This window comes from Atractosteus spatula, chromosome 10 (genome assembly GCF_055471065.1).
Source record: "Atractosteus spatula isolate fAtrSpa1 chromosome 10, fAtrSpa1.hap1, whole genome shotgun sequence".
Taxonomy (NCBI): domain Eukaryota; kingdom Metazoa; phylum Chordata; class Actinopteri; order Semionotiformes; family Lepisosteidae; genus Atractosteus; species Atractosteus spatula.
This window is the reverse complement of record NC_142715.1, coordinates 10343705-10360082: the sequence shown is the minus strand read 5'-3', so window position 1 is coordinate 10360082 and position 16378 is coordinate 10343705. Positions and strand designations below refer to the sequence as shown.

The window sequence follows — 16378 nt, the reverse complement described above, 5'->3', positions numbered from 1 at the left end:
GTGTTGGATGCACATGAATTGAAGGAATGGGCAAACATAGCTGATGCGGATCCACAGAGCTAGTATATTAAGATGTTTATAATTAGAGACAATTTGTTTAAATAACTAGGTATGGATACTGATGTGCAAGAGAGGTGGAAAGGCTGTTTCCTTAAGCCAGCACTATAAAATGTTTTATTCTCAGTGAGATGCTGCCATTTCATAGTGGGTTTCTAACACTGTGTATAGTTCCATCCACACAGTGCCTTTACTTCCATCCATTTCTAATCTCTTTATCCAGTACAGAGGATTTGGAGCCTATCCCAGTAAGCGACGGACACAAGGCAGAATACACCCTGGACATAGCGCCAGTCCATCACAGGACAGACAGACACAAACACACACACACCAGGGCCAGTTTTCCCATAAACCAATTAACTTACCAGTATGTTTTGGAGTGCGAGAGGGAGTCATATCACACATATGGAGAAAAAACATGTAACCCAGAGAGAACATGTAAACCCCCCCACACACGATGGCAGGAATTGAACCTAGGACCCCAGTGCTGCAAAATAGCAATGCTAACCACTTTGCCACCATTATAAATGGATGGATATCTTAGTTATCTTTCTAGTTCACAGGTTTGCATGCATAACTTAATTTTGAAAGCCACTGAGACATCAGGTACTACTGTTGTATTTATGAAAAAGAAACAAAACAAAAAACATACTAACAACTGTGCCATCCTACTCCTTAGTTAATACATTTTATTATTCATAAACAGTTAACATTGTTAGCAAAATATTTTGAATTATATTTAACCCTATTTTTTCTTTAGTTTTGTATTTAACTTATTATATGATAGTCAGACTTAATGTATATTTGAACAATGAAAATATATTTTTACAAGATTTTACATTAAGCACTTAAAATTAATATGGTTAATAATAGTAAACTGTAACATGCTGTAACAAGATCGGTTAAACTGCGAAGAAAATGCTTTCAGAGAAAATGTTTCAGGTGTGAAGAACATAGATCTCCAATGCAATTTCAACCAAACCTGTTCCCACACACCCTGCCCCCACTACCATTAGAATATACACAAAGCACTCAAATCTTTCGAGCTAATGATCAGGTGACCCGAGAGAGAGCGAGAGAAACACCAAGGGGTGCGGAACCAGGGAACTATTTACATGGAAAACGGGCGATCTCCCCAAACTGTCCGCCCGTTTCACTGTTACCTGGATACCTCTTTATTTAGAACTCACTAACACTGATTTTTAGTTTAGAAGGATTCAAGTAGGGTTTTAGATAAAAGGCAGTGACCTTAATCAAGCCCAAATCATAACTGAACCCATTCAGAGCCTACATTACATTTTAGCGTTTCATTCTGAGCAGAAGACCCTCACACCTGAAGAAGGGGGAGGTGTTTTTCGCTAGAAATCTCGCCTGCTTCTACTTTACAACCGGAGTGCTGGCTGTGACGAATTAAACCGGTTTTACAAGTTTCAATCACAGACCATGTGACATGGGAGTTGGGAAACTAACACACAGCGCCACCGGATTTGATAACTCTATAAAAACGCTATAAAATAATGTGACTTGGCACAGAACAAGTTTACAGCACAGTACAATAATAAATGCTGACCATGACTTTAGAAGCATAAATTGCCTTACACTCAATTTAAACACAAGCTGTCTTTAGCCCTCTAAGCTGGTTCATACAGAAATGTAGAGATCCAGGCTCAGAACACACAGCTTCATTAGCGAATACATATGCAGGACAACTAGAGAAGACGTTTTACAGAGGATGGATTTTTAGAAACATCCCATCAGTGACATCACTGAAGTCAACTCCTAGGTACTGTAACTGTCGTGTGGATAGTTTCACAAGAATCAGACAAAGGTTTAAGCATCGCTTGTTCTAGATAAAACTGCAAAAAAAAAACAACAACCCATAATGTACTTCTTTGCGGCTCTGTTTGCCCAAATCATATATTCACAACGTGAAATCTAGAAAATAATATTACGTAACCAAAATCCGCAATATGGAAACAGAACCTGTGTAATTGTTGATAGATGATGTACTCGTAACATTTTTTCAAGATGAACTACAACATTTAAAAAATGACTTGTATGTACTTGATATCTCTAATCAATCCACGGGTCCCAGCACAAAACGAAACTAAAATGCATACCGTTTCGCGCTTCTTATTAGTTGCTCAAAAGTAATTTGACCGTATGAAATGCATAATATAAACCTAGAAACATATACGTGAGCAGTACTTAAGCACTGTAGTATCGGTGTTAAGACATACCTCTCAAATACTGTAAATCAAGTTAAAAATATCTCAAGACCGATTCTGGTCATAATGAAACCATGTTTCGTGTATGTTTTCTTTAAAGTACCGAGACCAGCCATATACTGTATGTTTATGTTCCAAAATTAATATATTTTATGGCCTTCACACGCGTTGCAGTATACTCCTATTCTTTTTATGCTCAGCTACTAAGATTTCCCTTCAGTGGTAAAATTAGATATGAATATTCAATACTTAAACGGGCACAGTTAAGACATTAAATATACATATACATACTGTATACAGTACAGTTTGCATACGGTAATATGTTTATGTTCCTAAATCAATCTCTTTTATGAGCATGTGAAAGGCATGGTGAATCACTGTACTTTGCATGATTGGAAACAAACGCGTGATTGCGAAATGCTGTGGTGTTACTTTTACAAAGACGGTCAATGAAAAAAAGAATGTTGACCAGGGCAATACTTTGAGTTTACACTTACAGCTTGTCCAAGGTCATTCATTATTAATACTATTAGTAATATCTTCGTTAAAGACTTTGATGGCCACAGCTCAAACATGAGAGGTTGAGCTTTATTAGCTCCACCTTGCGGAAATTCCGGATACTATTATTTTGCTTGTCGTATTATAGGAGAATTTACGGTAACTTGCGGTATTTACCGGTAGCTTGCGGTAGACTGCGTACAGCATACCGCAAAATAATGCGGTATCGCCCGCCCATTTTGAATGGCTGCATCTGTAACCTTTGTACATTATCTAAAATGTGACTGGTTAAATTTCAGCATAGTTGCAACCCCCTTTATAAAGGGTGTGCACACGTAAACAACCAAGGCATTAAAAGTTTTTTTTTATTTATTGTTCCAAAAAACAATATTAAAATTGATTAAAAGATCTTATTAAATGTGAAAAAATCTGATTGTGAAAAGGTCAAATTCTTAGTGAAAAACTGAGTAATGTGAGGAAAGATGAAATGTGGGAGCCCCTTGACTCCTCATGTTGTTCTGTATTTCTCTCTCATTCTACTGGGAGTGGTGCCGTCGCTTCTGGATAAAGTCTGTCAGTGGTCATTCCAGACGGGTCAGGTATGACTGTGCTTCAGCACAAGAAGAAACATGTGACTTGCGAGGATCCCAACAGTGTCTGCTTTTTTTCCAGAGCCTGGATAGCGCAGTGGGTAGAGCATCAGACGTTTAGTCTGAGGGTCCAGGGTTCAAGTCCCTGTTCAGGCGGTTGTGCTTTTCTTAAATCTATTGTGAATGTCATTCTAAATCGTCTTTTATCTTTCACTCTTCTAGCTGTACTGTGGTTATTTTAAATGTTCATCACTTGTATTTTCTTTAGTTTTTCCTTTCACAAACCGAAAATGTTCAAGGTGATCTTGTCACCTGACTCCATGTAGATAAATTAAAAGAAATCACAGTAGAGTAAACGACACGCAGTGAGGAGCTCACGCAGTGAATACTTTTGAATACGACAAAAGGAAAGGCACACTACACATCTGCGGAACATCACAAAGTAATTTTTTTAATTAAAGGTTCAAAGAAACCTAAATATATTTGCTAGAAGTATTTCAGAATAACAGTCAAATCGAGCACGATTGCTGCATAGATCTGCCGTGTGAAATTAGAATACTGTTTGTGCATAGTATAAAATACGCTGTTCAAAGCTTTTCTAAAACTACAGAGAAACGTTTCAGAATGAGTCTTCCTGTAAAAATAAAATCTCTGCATGGGCGCTATAAGCAGAGTCTGAAGCCTGCTTAACAGAAGAACTATATTCAGAAGGCCAAAGAAGTTAATATTTCACCAAGTGAGAGAAAGCATCTCAGAAAAAGGAGGTGCAGTCTCTTCCATGCAGCTCAACACCACAAAGTCAGACTACAAGTGCTGAAAAGCCACTATCAAGGGTAACCCGGCCGAGCGCTCTAAGGAGCTGGATTAAAGCTTCATCTCTTCGGGGGCTTGAGTTGGAATCCCACTGCTCCCCAGTATCTCCTTGTTAAGAATCATGGTTTTGTTGTTGTAGATTCTGCGTGATTAAATCAGTTTCAGTAGAATTAATTTGAACAGTCATATTTGCTTTATTCCTTCTACCATGGCAATTTGTGCTCAAAGATTTAACTTTTTTGTATTTTAAAAAACGTGCTAGCCTTGATGGGAAAGTAAGCAGAACCGCAAGCGTGGTGGACAAGTGGTAAGACGTCAGTATCAATTAGGTCAATAATCTGTTAAACATTTTATGCCATTTTTTCCATAGATGTTCACATTGGAACAGTGAGAAAGGTGTGCCTGGATGCACTTGAACCATCACCTTACTATCATTTTAGTCCCAACCTGGCCGCACTAAGCAATTGTACCACAGAGACTCCAACGAGTTGGTTTTCTCCATTTGCAGTTTTGGGTAAAAAATAATCTGCACTTTTAAGCAAGTATTGTATTTCAAATTTTGCAAATTTCTTGAAAAACGTTGTTTCAGAGAAGTAGACAGGAATAGCCCAGCCAGTAGAATATCGAACTTTTTATCTCTAGGTCCCTAGTCAGGCGACTGATTTTCTTGCAACTACTGTGAACCTGCGAAATAGATGGTCTTTTGTCCCTCAGTTTTTCAAGTTGTTCTATGAATGTTTAAAATGTTCAATATTTTTCATGCTCTTCAGCACTTTCCGTCACAAAGTTTATGGTGTTCTTGGTGCTGTTCTGCATGTAGATAATGTAGACGAGAGCACAGGTAACAATGCAGGACAAGCAGTGAGGAGCTCCCGTAGCTTTTAATTCAGTGCAGAGTCCAGAGGGAGGCCTAGGTCGCTAAACGATCAACAGGTATCTAATAATGACGTTCACAAAGGTGACAATATGTTTTTTTCTACATATCCTTACATTTACCCGTACAGCACAACGCATTTTCTATACCCTCAAATCCCCAATGTAACTACTTTCTCCTGAGAAACACAAGTATAGAGTGAAATCACAATAACTTATACAACAAATCTATTCAAACGCCCAGATATGACAGAACACACCCCTTTAAATATGTATTTCCTTCATTTCAGTTTTCTTCCCTCCCCAGGATACCTGAAAATTCACTATCGCATATTAAAGGCTGTACATGTAATACATCTACTAATAAAGATGGACATTAAAGTTAATTATTAAAAAATTACACTTTTCATTAAGACATGTATTGATAAAATTATTGTGAATAGTTGTGGTGTCTGGAAAGCAATTTTTGTTAAATATAACAATTTTCAGGCAAGTGGTGCATAAGCTTGTTATTTAGTGACTAAATTATTTCCACTGCATTCACAACAGTTCTAATGTGTTTGCTTGTTCCACATGGCCTGCTACTGAGTTGTTTTCGGAACTGAAACCTATAAGAACATTAAGATGCACCATGGCCCAGAATCGTTCATTGGAACTAGGATTAATATCAATTGAAAGTACTCCAAAATAAAAGATTTAACCTGAATATTAAAAGGGTAGGAAAGTATTAAAACGACACCATAACGTCTTAACTTCCAATCTTCTTCCTGGTTCAGGTCATGTACAGTAAAATGACATAATCAGTGGAGTCATGCCGAGGTTGAAAGTTTAAGCCTCACCTGGAGCCTGGTTTTCTGTCTTGAAAAAAAAAAATTTTGTTCCACAACGGCATGAAATGATCACGTCTTTCACTCTACTTCTCTCTTGTAGTAAAGCAGATCTTGCTAGGCGAGCATTTGCTCCGGTAAATTAGGTCACTTTTCATGTTAACTTACGTCTTCTAAACACAACATTTCCTGGTGCATGTTTTCTCCATGAAAAAAAAGTCATTTTCCCTTACATGATTTCTCGCTTTGTTTCATCAAAGAGTGCAGAAAGAAGAAAGAAAGGAAAAGCGTCGTAAATGAACTCTGCAGCCCTTGGGAGATGTCAAGCGCATTGGACATGAAAAGTGCCCAATAAAGCCATTTCTCTTCGTTTCTCTTACAGTCGGGGCTCCTGTTGCGTGTAAAGGAGGCAGCTTGCTCAGCCAGCAGACTCAGTGCTTACTGAACGCAGATGGCTCAGAGCGCTGTGTCCAAGCGGCTGTAAAAGAGGAGAATTCTGCTGGCGCCGTAGCTTAGTTGCTTTAAGTATGTCTCGTTAACTGGAGATCCTGGCTCCACATCCCAGCTGTGCCTTTCTTCCTGTCTTTTTGTGCAGAACGTACCATTTTGGACAACCGCATAGGGCTTGATTTAGTTTAATGCATGAATGCATTTCCTTTCTGCAACAACTTGTTTTTCAAGAAATTCATACAGCTTGTGAAAAATGAAATTTAATTCTTGGCTATCAGAGCAGAAGGAATATTGCCGACTGGCAAGAAAATGCAAGCAATGTTTATTTTTTGACCGGAAAGGTGCGAATGGAGAAAACCCTCTCTCGTCAGTCTCTGTGGCGCAATCGGCGAGCGCGTTCGGCTGTTAACTGAAAGGTTGGTGGTTCAAGTCCACCCAGGAACGATCTTCTTAATATTGTCAATGTTAACACTGTCTCTGCTAAAGCCGAAACCTTAACCCTCTTTATAAAGACCCGAACGTTGCTTTTGCATTAAGTGTAATGTAACCATTAGCGGTTTCGGTAGCTTCTGAAGAGCGCACTTTTCCAAACTGAAGCCCATAAGAACATTATTCAAGATGCACCATGGCCCAGAATCGTGCATCGGGACAAGGATTAACATCAATTGAAAGTACTCCAAAATAAAAGATTTGACCTAAAAATTAAAAGAGTAGGCAAGTTTTAAAACAACGAGATAACTTCTCGTTTTCCAATATTTTTCCTGGTTCAGGCCATGTCAAATGACATGAGTAGTGGAGTCATACCGAGGTTGTGAGTTCAAGCCTCACCTGGAGCAGCCCGGTTTTTCTGTCTTGACAGGTAAACAGTGTTTTGTGTTATTTGCTAAATGGAGAGAGGACTCTGTGTTAATTGTGCTCCTCCTGGGAGAGGTCAAGATGAGAAGTTCACCAGGCTGGTGGTAAATATCCTGTCCAGGAATATCGTGGCTGTAGGGGGTCAGATCTATAGATGTAGTAAACACATCAGTGGAGACGGTGTGTCTGCTCTCTGTGAGAGAGCCGGGCGGAAAGAATAATCTGTGGTCTGGGAAGAAAAGACCCTCGTTGGAAGAGCGGCGCTCCTCACAGGAGAGAATGGAAAAATATCTTTTTCAGGGACGCTGATTTTTCTCTTTGGGGGAATTAAAAGCACATCTTGCGGGTGATTTCGTGGCGCAGCGGTAGTTCGTTTGACTCCAGATTAGAACCTTGGGTGTTCAAATCACGTTGAAATCAGCTGATGTGTTTGCAGGTTCTGCTGGTACCAAACCTGGAAATTACACCATGCAGTTCAGTTTTATCTGAACGAAATAACAGTAGTACACAACACCCAGTCAGGAGCTTATGCAGCGAATCATCTTGAACACGACAAGAGAAAAGCCACACTGCACATCCGCGAAACATCACATCCGACTTTAGAGACAGTAACATCTGAGAACTGAAGCTTCAGACCTCGTTTTTATTACAGGTTCAAGCATACCTGAAAGTTAGGGAGTGTTTGGTCACTTTTGCATAAAAAAGTGTCTGAAGCCTGTAATTATAATTTGTCCTTTTTTAATTGTGGTTGAAATCCACTCCCATGTACCAAGACCTACAGTATATTCATGTTTGACTAACGATATTGGACATCAGCTGGTGTTTTTTGTAACGATTTGCTATTTCATGCAGGAAAGAAAGGAACCCAGACCCAACGTTTTCTTTCAGGTGCGGTCTATTTAAATACTGAACATTTATTTCTGAGGAGCCTGATTTAAATCACACAACCCCGGTAGAAGTCGAATCGACAATCTTATAAACCGAAATCAGACGCGTTATCCATTAAACCACTAGCCCCTCACGTAACTGAATTGCGCTTTGGTGAGTTCAGCGCCGCTACTAGTACACCACCACATCTACAATTTGTGAGAAACGTGTTTTCTACATTTTTATCAGTTTTAAAAAAATCATCACTTTTAAACAGACAACGCGTTTATGTGTCGCTCTGAATTTCTAATTGATTTAGAATTCAAAGAAAATAGCGTTTTGTTCCACAACGGCGTGAAATTATCACGCCTTTCACTCTGTCTCTCTTGTAGTAAAGCAGATCTTGCTAGGTGAGCATTTCTTCCGGTAAATTAGGTCACTAACACAACATTTCCTGGTGCACGTTTTCTCCATGAAAAAACACATTGTCCCTTACATGATTTCTCGTTTTTTTTTTCATCAAATAGTACAGAAAGAAGAAAGAAAGAAAGGAAAAGTGTCGTAAATGAACTCTGTCGCCCTTGGGAGATGTCAAGCGCATTGGACATGAAAAGTGCCCGATAAAAGCCATTTCTGTACGTTTCTCTTAGTGTCGGGGCTCCAATTGAATGTAAAGGAGGCAACATGCTCAGCCAGCCGACTCAGCGCTTACTGAACGCAGGTGTCTCAGAGCGGTGTGTCCAAGCGGCAGTAAAAGAGGAGAATTCTGCCGGCGCCGTGGCTTAGTTGGTTAAAGCACCTGTCTAGTTAACGGGAAATCTTGGCTCCAAATCCCAGCAGTCCATCGCCTGTGTTGCACTGGACACCCTGTAGATCATCAAAAGCATATTGAGCTAAATGGGTAAAAGCCATTTCACATCCTTTCTTAACTTGCTCAGCGAGCAGGCTCACCGCACACCGAACAAAGATGTGACAGAGCGGTGTATCCAACTGGCTGTAAAAGAGCAGTGCTTTGCCAGCGTTCTGGCTTAGTTGGTTAAAACGCCTGTTTAGTAAACCGGTGAGCTTGGGTTCAAATCCCCGCGGTGCTTTTCTTCCTGTCTTCTCGCACCGTTTATTGTTATAGACAACATGCTTCTGCATTATGTTTAAAAGAAGTGTTCATTTCGTTTTTGGCACAACTTATTTTTCAAGAAATCCACAAATTGCGAAAAATAAAGGGCTCATCTTTCTTATCAATGCAAAATAATTACTGCCAGCTGGAAAGAAAATGACAACGATTCGTTTTTACTTTAGCCAAAAATCTGTGAATGTAGAAAAAATACGACACGTGTCAGTTTCTATGCCACACTTAGTCAGGGTGTTCTTCAGTTAAACACAACGTTGGTAGATCAAACGCACCCAGAGACACACTTCGAATTAATCCGATCTAAACATTACCTTCTCTAAATGTGACTGAGTTTCTTTCCACGTCCTTAGCCATCTTGATGTTTGGAGAGATTTTCAACTTTGGACACAAGTCAAACTACAAGTAAATAGTTGAGTACCTAAGTCAATATCACCGGGAATGTGAATATAAATGTAAACATCAATATTTCTGCTGTCTCCTGAGAAACACAAGTATAGAGTCAAAACACAATAAATAATGCTAAAAAAATATTCAGTTAACACCCAGATGTGACAAAACACATTTAAGACTTACATCCCCTTTAAATATGTATTTCCTTAATATCAGTTCTCTTCCCTCCCCAGGATACCTGCAAATTCACTATCGCATATTAAAAGCTGTGTGTAAGTCTTACATGTGTTCTGTCACATCTGGGTGTTAAATAAATAGATGTGTTGTGTTATTTAATATGATTTGACTCCAAGATTGTGTTTCTCGGGAGACAGCAGAAATATTGGGGATTTGCGGCTACAGAAAATAATGTGAACTTTACAGGCAAAAGTAAGGTTACATTAAAGAAACAAAAACGTATCGTCACCCTTTTAAACGTGATTTTTTAAGACATTTGTTCGGAATAGTATATCTTCTCGTGTCTGTGGCTGTTATCCTACAATAACGGTGGTGAAATAGCAGGAATGGGCGGAAAGAATCGGAGATTGAACAGAAGACTCATCCAGTCGATAGTAAGGTTGTGTAGGACCGCATACACTACGATGTCAGTGTTGAGTAGTGTGGTTTAAAAGCTTTTTCACTAACCAGTAAGGAGTCGAAACCTACAGTCTTCTGATCCGTAATCAGACACGTTATCCATTGTGCCACTGGCGTTTGCATCGCATTCCCATACAGCACCACATTGAGTTCAGAGCAGCTAGTAATACTGTACATCGCCACGGTCAACATTTTCTCAATTAGATTCATGTGTTTTGTACGTGTGTCTAATTACTCCGTCTTTCATTATGTCTGGTTTAAAATAATGTATCTTTAAAACAGACAAAGGGTTTATGTGTCTCCCTGAAATTCACACACGAAGAATAAAAGATATCGCGTTTAAAAAGAATACAAAGATGCCGGCGATAGAAAACGGAGAGTCTTAAGTGCGCGCTATCACTGAACTAAACTCCCGATCGGTAACTTGTCGGCGGGTTTTTAATTGTGTTAGGAAGCGCAAACAGTCAACAGTGTACATTTTAAAGGTCTAAGCAAAACAATCAGACTTGAGGATTATTCAGAACAGGAGCCTCTACTTCTTTGTATACTGAGGTTTCGGGTGAACATCAAAGTGAAAGACAAATTCGCAATTTTCACTTTTTGATTAAGGAACAAGAAAACACCATCATTTGAACTGGATTCAAACTAGGGACATAAGAAATGCCTGCTGTTTTTGTCTACAGTCTTAAGAGCTAGCAACTGAGCTATCGAGAGGTCGGAAAGTAAATGTTTTGTCACACGCGTAGCCCAATGCAGTGTAGTGTTCCTCTTTATTTAAATCCCAGTTCGATATCAAAATACTCACTCCCATAGTCTCGTTTAGTAGAAGAAATGGACCAGGCTTCTACTCTATAAACGTCCAGAGTTCTTATAAAACATTTGAAGGGACATCAGTGCAGGCAGAAATTGACTCTTTTTCTAGTGGGATCAGGATCACATAAAACCTTTCTTTTGAATTGAGAAGAGGAGCATGGTGACACTCAAAACATACTTGCCTTTGCTTCTTTCGAGGACGAATGGATTATTGAACTGCAAACATTGGAACATCGGATCAAATCTCTCCACTACTGCAGTTGCTTCTTTGAGAGTTTCTATAAATATTTCAACTGAACGTCAATTTCAATCTTACGGATTTTGGTTTTCTTTTGATCGAAATTGTATTAAAATCCGAGCCTCTTTCACAGTTGTATAATACTTTCCCCTGCATCCTCAGATAAAAATTCTAAATACCACAAAGTTACAATATATGGAATAGCATTTATTTTTAAATGTATTTTAAAATTTGCATTTATTTAGAGCTACATTTAGTGCTAGGTAAAGATAACATTGCTAATATTGATGGAGTACAAATGGAAGATGGATTTATGAGCTAAAAGTCCTAAAATGCCTCTTGTAACAACTAAGGACTCGTAGCAAGATTTTTTTTCAAATCCAAACTTTGCTATTGCATTGCGTATTATGTAAACACGACCAGTTCCGGTTTCTGGTGCATGCATTTTTTTCAAACTGAAATTCACAAGAATATTTTTCAAGATGCGCCATGTCCCAAAACCGTTTATCAGGACTACTATTAATATCAGGTGAAAGCAGTACAAAACATAAATTTAGCCGAAATATTAAGAGACTATTGTCTGTCAGCTACTAAGCCATGTTCTCCAACGCTAGAAATATTGCTGCTCTCCTAAAGTAGCAAAAGACCGCCAACCCAACTTAGAAACAGAACACAAAGGCTCAAACCGACGGGAGTTGGATTCGAGCCCACGCGTGCAGAGCCCAATAGATTAGCATTGCAAATTCGTGCCAAAACTATTGAAATACATCAGAATCGTACCTGTACGTGGCTGGACTTCTTTGGATTTTAGGAAATTTATTTCAGCGTGTTTATTTTTTCTGCCTGTGATCTCGGAAAGAAAGACCCACTACCTGTTCACCGAAATATTCCGGGAGTTTGCTGTGGTTTAAGAGGAGTGTATGAAGGTAATAAAGGAGGGAGGACACGTGAATTGTATAGCTGCTGAACCCGGACACACACCGTCTCCAGCTACTGTTGGAGATTTACAGTTCAGAAAACTGCTGTCTCGAGCAGAAACTGATCTTCCTGCTTTAGTCAAGGTTATTGGAATCGGAGGTTACCGTGGGGTATAGCGCTTATATCTCTCTTCTCTGGCTAAACGGACAAGTTTAAGTTTACAACTGTAAAGTATAGAAATAGACAAAAAAAAGCTAAAATACTTCAGTAAGGCCGAGTAGATAGGAAAGTTTAATAAAATGTTCTGTAAAATCAATTTCCCTCGATTTCCGAACTCTCTGTTCGAGCTCTGATATAATCTCTCTGCTCCTGCCGCTGTCACTGGGAGAGTGACTGCATTCCGTAGGGCTACAGGTTGATTTCACAATGCCACATTTAAAGGATAAACCGCAAGGAAAACAGATATGTTTTAATAAATCTTCTTCTGGCTTTATATTTCGGTCTTTCACATTTGAATATATACTTTGCAGTAAATCTTTACTCGATTACAGGCAGCCCGAACGTAAGGGAGAATCGAAGCCTATTTGACTTTCTGCTAATCACATTGAAGTGTTCACGAAGCATTTCCCTGCCCATTATGTGCCCGCAAACCGGTTTATCCGTTTTCCTCTTCCTGTCATTGTCAGCGAGAGCATCAAGACGGGAAAATGCAGGACAGAGAGAAGGTATTATTTGTCAGGAGTGGGATTTGAACCGACACCTCTATTCAGAGACCAGAACACCCAAGCAATGGAAAGAAAGGAGCCAGTGAGTCTGGCGCCTTAGACCGCTCGGCCATCCTGACGAACTACAATTAGACATCTTAAAAGCACCAGTAGTTCACTAAACTGAGAAATGCTTTGCTGGATAAACGTAAAATTGCCTGTTGTAGCCTAAACGGACCGGGAAATTAAATATTCGGATCGATTCAGAGTGTGCTTTACAGCCTTCTTGTAATATTTTGATCTGCTAGGGCGCAGTCGTTTTTACAATCTGGATTATTTCAAAAAGACCGACATCAGAGTAATACAGCTTTCACGTTTGGGAACAGACCTTGTATTGTACATTTCTTATAGGTTTATTTTCCTGATTGCAACATACTGTAACATACAGCTGCATAAATCTCTATTACACGTCATTTATGAAGGCGTTTCAAATGGCAGCCACTGCAGGATTAACGCTTTTGGAGCATGTATTATATTGTAAATAATCTTATTTAAATAAGTTTAAATTCGCATACTGTTTTTCAGACAGCGCAAACTGTCTGAACTGTCTGACCTCCTACAACTTTCTGTGCCGCTGTCTAGATCTTAAAACAGCTGCAGCCAGAGTAGCCGTAATGGCAACACAGTGCTTTGAGTTCGGCTTTTCTTATTTCTTCTGCAGAACCACCGGCATCGGAATATACTGATCCGCATAAGAAGCGCTTTCGGTTTCTGATCGTTTTTATTGAGCGCTGCTCTAACTTTACATTTGCTCGTAAAAGTTTTTCCCATGAAAAAAGTCATTTCCCTCATTACATGATTTCACTTTTTTTCTTTTCAACCAGTAGAAAGAAATAAAATATAATTCCATATAAGAGACACAGGTTGGATGGTTGGTGGTCTAAGGCATTGCGTTTAGGTTGCAGCTTTTCCTGGAGACCTTTGTTTAAATCCCACTTCTGACAAAGTAGAAACGATAAAATCCCTAAGTAGAAAGCATCTCGCATTTCACGTGTTTAATGTTAATTGTCTCAGCGGTTGCCTCGGTTAATGATGGATCTTCTCTCTTGCAGGGTGACGGCAAACTTCTTCAGAGAGGGGATCTCCCACGCACGGCTTTTCTTCATCAAAAGCGGAGACAAAAGAAACAGACTTCAAACTGAAATTAATTACTTCTTGATCGTTTATGACCGTCTTTAAAAAGCTGAGAGAAGGCGAAAACGTCTTTCGAAATGAGGAAATGTCTGCTGACAGTAAACACAGCTCCTCTTTAGTACAGTGCTAAGTACCCGTTTGTTGCGCGGCAGAACGGGGTACGTTTCTGTGACAGGGCCCTGGTTTATTTTTTTAAATAGTTGAATCATATTGAAATGTTAAACAACGGAGACAAAGTCGCTGTTGATCAGGATGGCCGAATGGTTAAGGCGTTGGATTTAAAATCCAATGGACAAATGTCCACGTGGGTTCAAACCCCATTTCTGGTAGAGTCTTGTAAATATTTTGAAGTGAGAGATAACTTTTGAGACTTACACTCTATTTAAATGTCATTTTACTTAATTTCAGTTCTCTTCACTCCCTGGGATAACTGAACTCACAATCGCATACTGAAGGCTTTACATGCATTACCTGTGATACAGCTTCTAATAAAGACGGAATGAAACTGTATTAATAATAATTCAGGTGGGTAGCTGCGTCAGCATGCGTAGGCTGCAAAGGAACAAGTAAGAGGTTTATTCCATGCTGAAAAAAAGAAGAAAGAGAACACAACGTTTCGGCCGTGGAGCCTTCTTCAGGTGTCGAAGGCTCCACGGCCGAAACGTTGTGTTCTCTTTCTTCTTTTTTTCAGCATGGAATAAACCTCTTACTTGTATTAATAATAAATGACATTGTTTTAAATAAACGTGTATCGATAAACTTCATAATTAATAAAAGTGGTGTGACAGGAAAGCAAATTAAATATTACAATGATATTCCAAGCAACTGATGCGTAAATTCATTATGTCGTGACAGTTTTATTCCCACTATAAAGGGTAATATTCTAATGTGATCCAGTGTTCCGCTTAGTCTGCTTCTGAATTTCTTCATTTCAGTCAGTCCTCTATTTCAGTAACCTCTGGAGGGCTCAGGATTGGGTTCCTTGAAGTTAAGAACAGGTTAATTAAGGAGCTGCGGGCTGAGTTCGTTGTAGTCTTAAATTCAAGAATTCTTCGATTTTAAGAAAAAAGACAGGTATGTTTTGTGTCTCATGGGGATCCTCTTCTCGATCCAAATGAAAGGTTTAATATGATCCCTCTAGAAAAAAATAAGTCAATTTCCGCCTGGAGTGATCGATGCCCCATCAAACATTTCGTAATAGTCCTGGACGTTTATACAGTAGAATCCTGGTTCGTGTCTTAAATTCAAGGTAAACAAGACTAAGGAAACGAGTTGGAAACTTGATGTTAAACTGGGATTTAAATCACCCGGAACATGACACTACATTGGGCAGTATGCGTGAAGAAACGACTTCTCTCATTCATTCGATAGCTCAGTTAATAGAGCGGAGGACTGTTGTGAAAACAGCGTTGAATCCTTAGGTTACTGGTTTGACTCCGGCTTGTAGGAAGGTGTCTTTTGTGTACTTTAATCAAAGACAATAAATAATTTTCACTCAGACGTTGATCAGAAGCTCAATAAACGACGAAGCAGAGGCTCCTGTTCTGAATTCCCCTCACGTCTGATGGCCTTGTTCTGACCGAGATCAATCTAAAGTGGTACAAGGGATTTTAACAAATCTGTTCTTTGAATTCAGGGCCTGCTCTGTCTGCTTTGTAATTCAAAAATAGATGCAAATGTCAAGTTTTTTGTAGATAAAAAGTATTTTCAAAAGTTAGGTACTTAATTGACTTTATGATTTGGTTTTGATTTTGAATCGTTATATTATTAAGTTTGTGCTTTCTCTGTTTTTATCGTATTGTGAACTTATTTTTTAAACAAATGCTTGCAAAGGCAAACAGGACACACAATACAAGCTACTGTGCACTTTTGGGAGTATAACAGGTTCGATATAAAATCGCAAAAATGTAAAAGGGGAAAATACCCCAGACTGCGTGTGAAGCCCTCCTTGAGGTAGGCTGTTGTTCTTTTGTTAGATAAATACGACGTACTGCGCACAAAATGCTGCATAAAACAACCTGATATTTTAATAATTATTATTTTATAATTTGATAAGCGTGAAGCCCCGGATTCAGTTCCCGTTATCTTCAGTCCTGATTTTTTTTAAACATGAGATCTTCCCTTCCTCTAGTCGAAGTCACACGATGAGAGCGAGTGTTTTTTCACGTTGCGATCCAAACAGTCTGACAGTGACCAAACCAGAACGGATTCTGCTGGGAGCCGAACTGAGCTCATTCTCACTCCCTGTGCTGAAAATGGAATTAGTTCTTCCACGAGCACCGTCTACAGCTGCTGGAC

At 39.2% G+C, this 16378-nt stretch overlaps 1 non-coding gene across 1 annotated transcript; it reads left to right on the top strand.

Moving 5' to 3' along the window:
• Positions 1-14326: 14326 nt before the first annotated feature.
• trnal-uaa (transfer RNA leucine (anticodon UAA)) lies at positions 14327-14409 on the top strand. Its single transcript has one exon. It is a non-coding gene; the product is annotated as a tRNA-Leu (tRNA).
• Positions 14410-16378: the final 1969 nt, after the last annotated feature.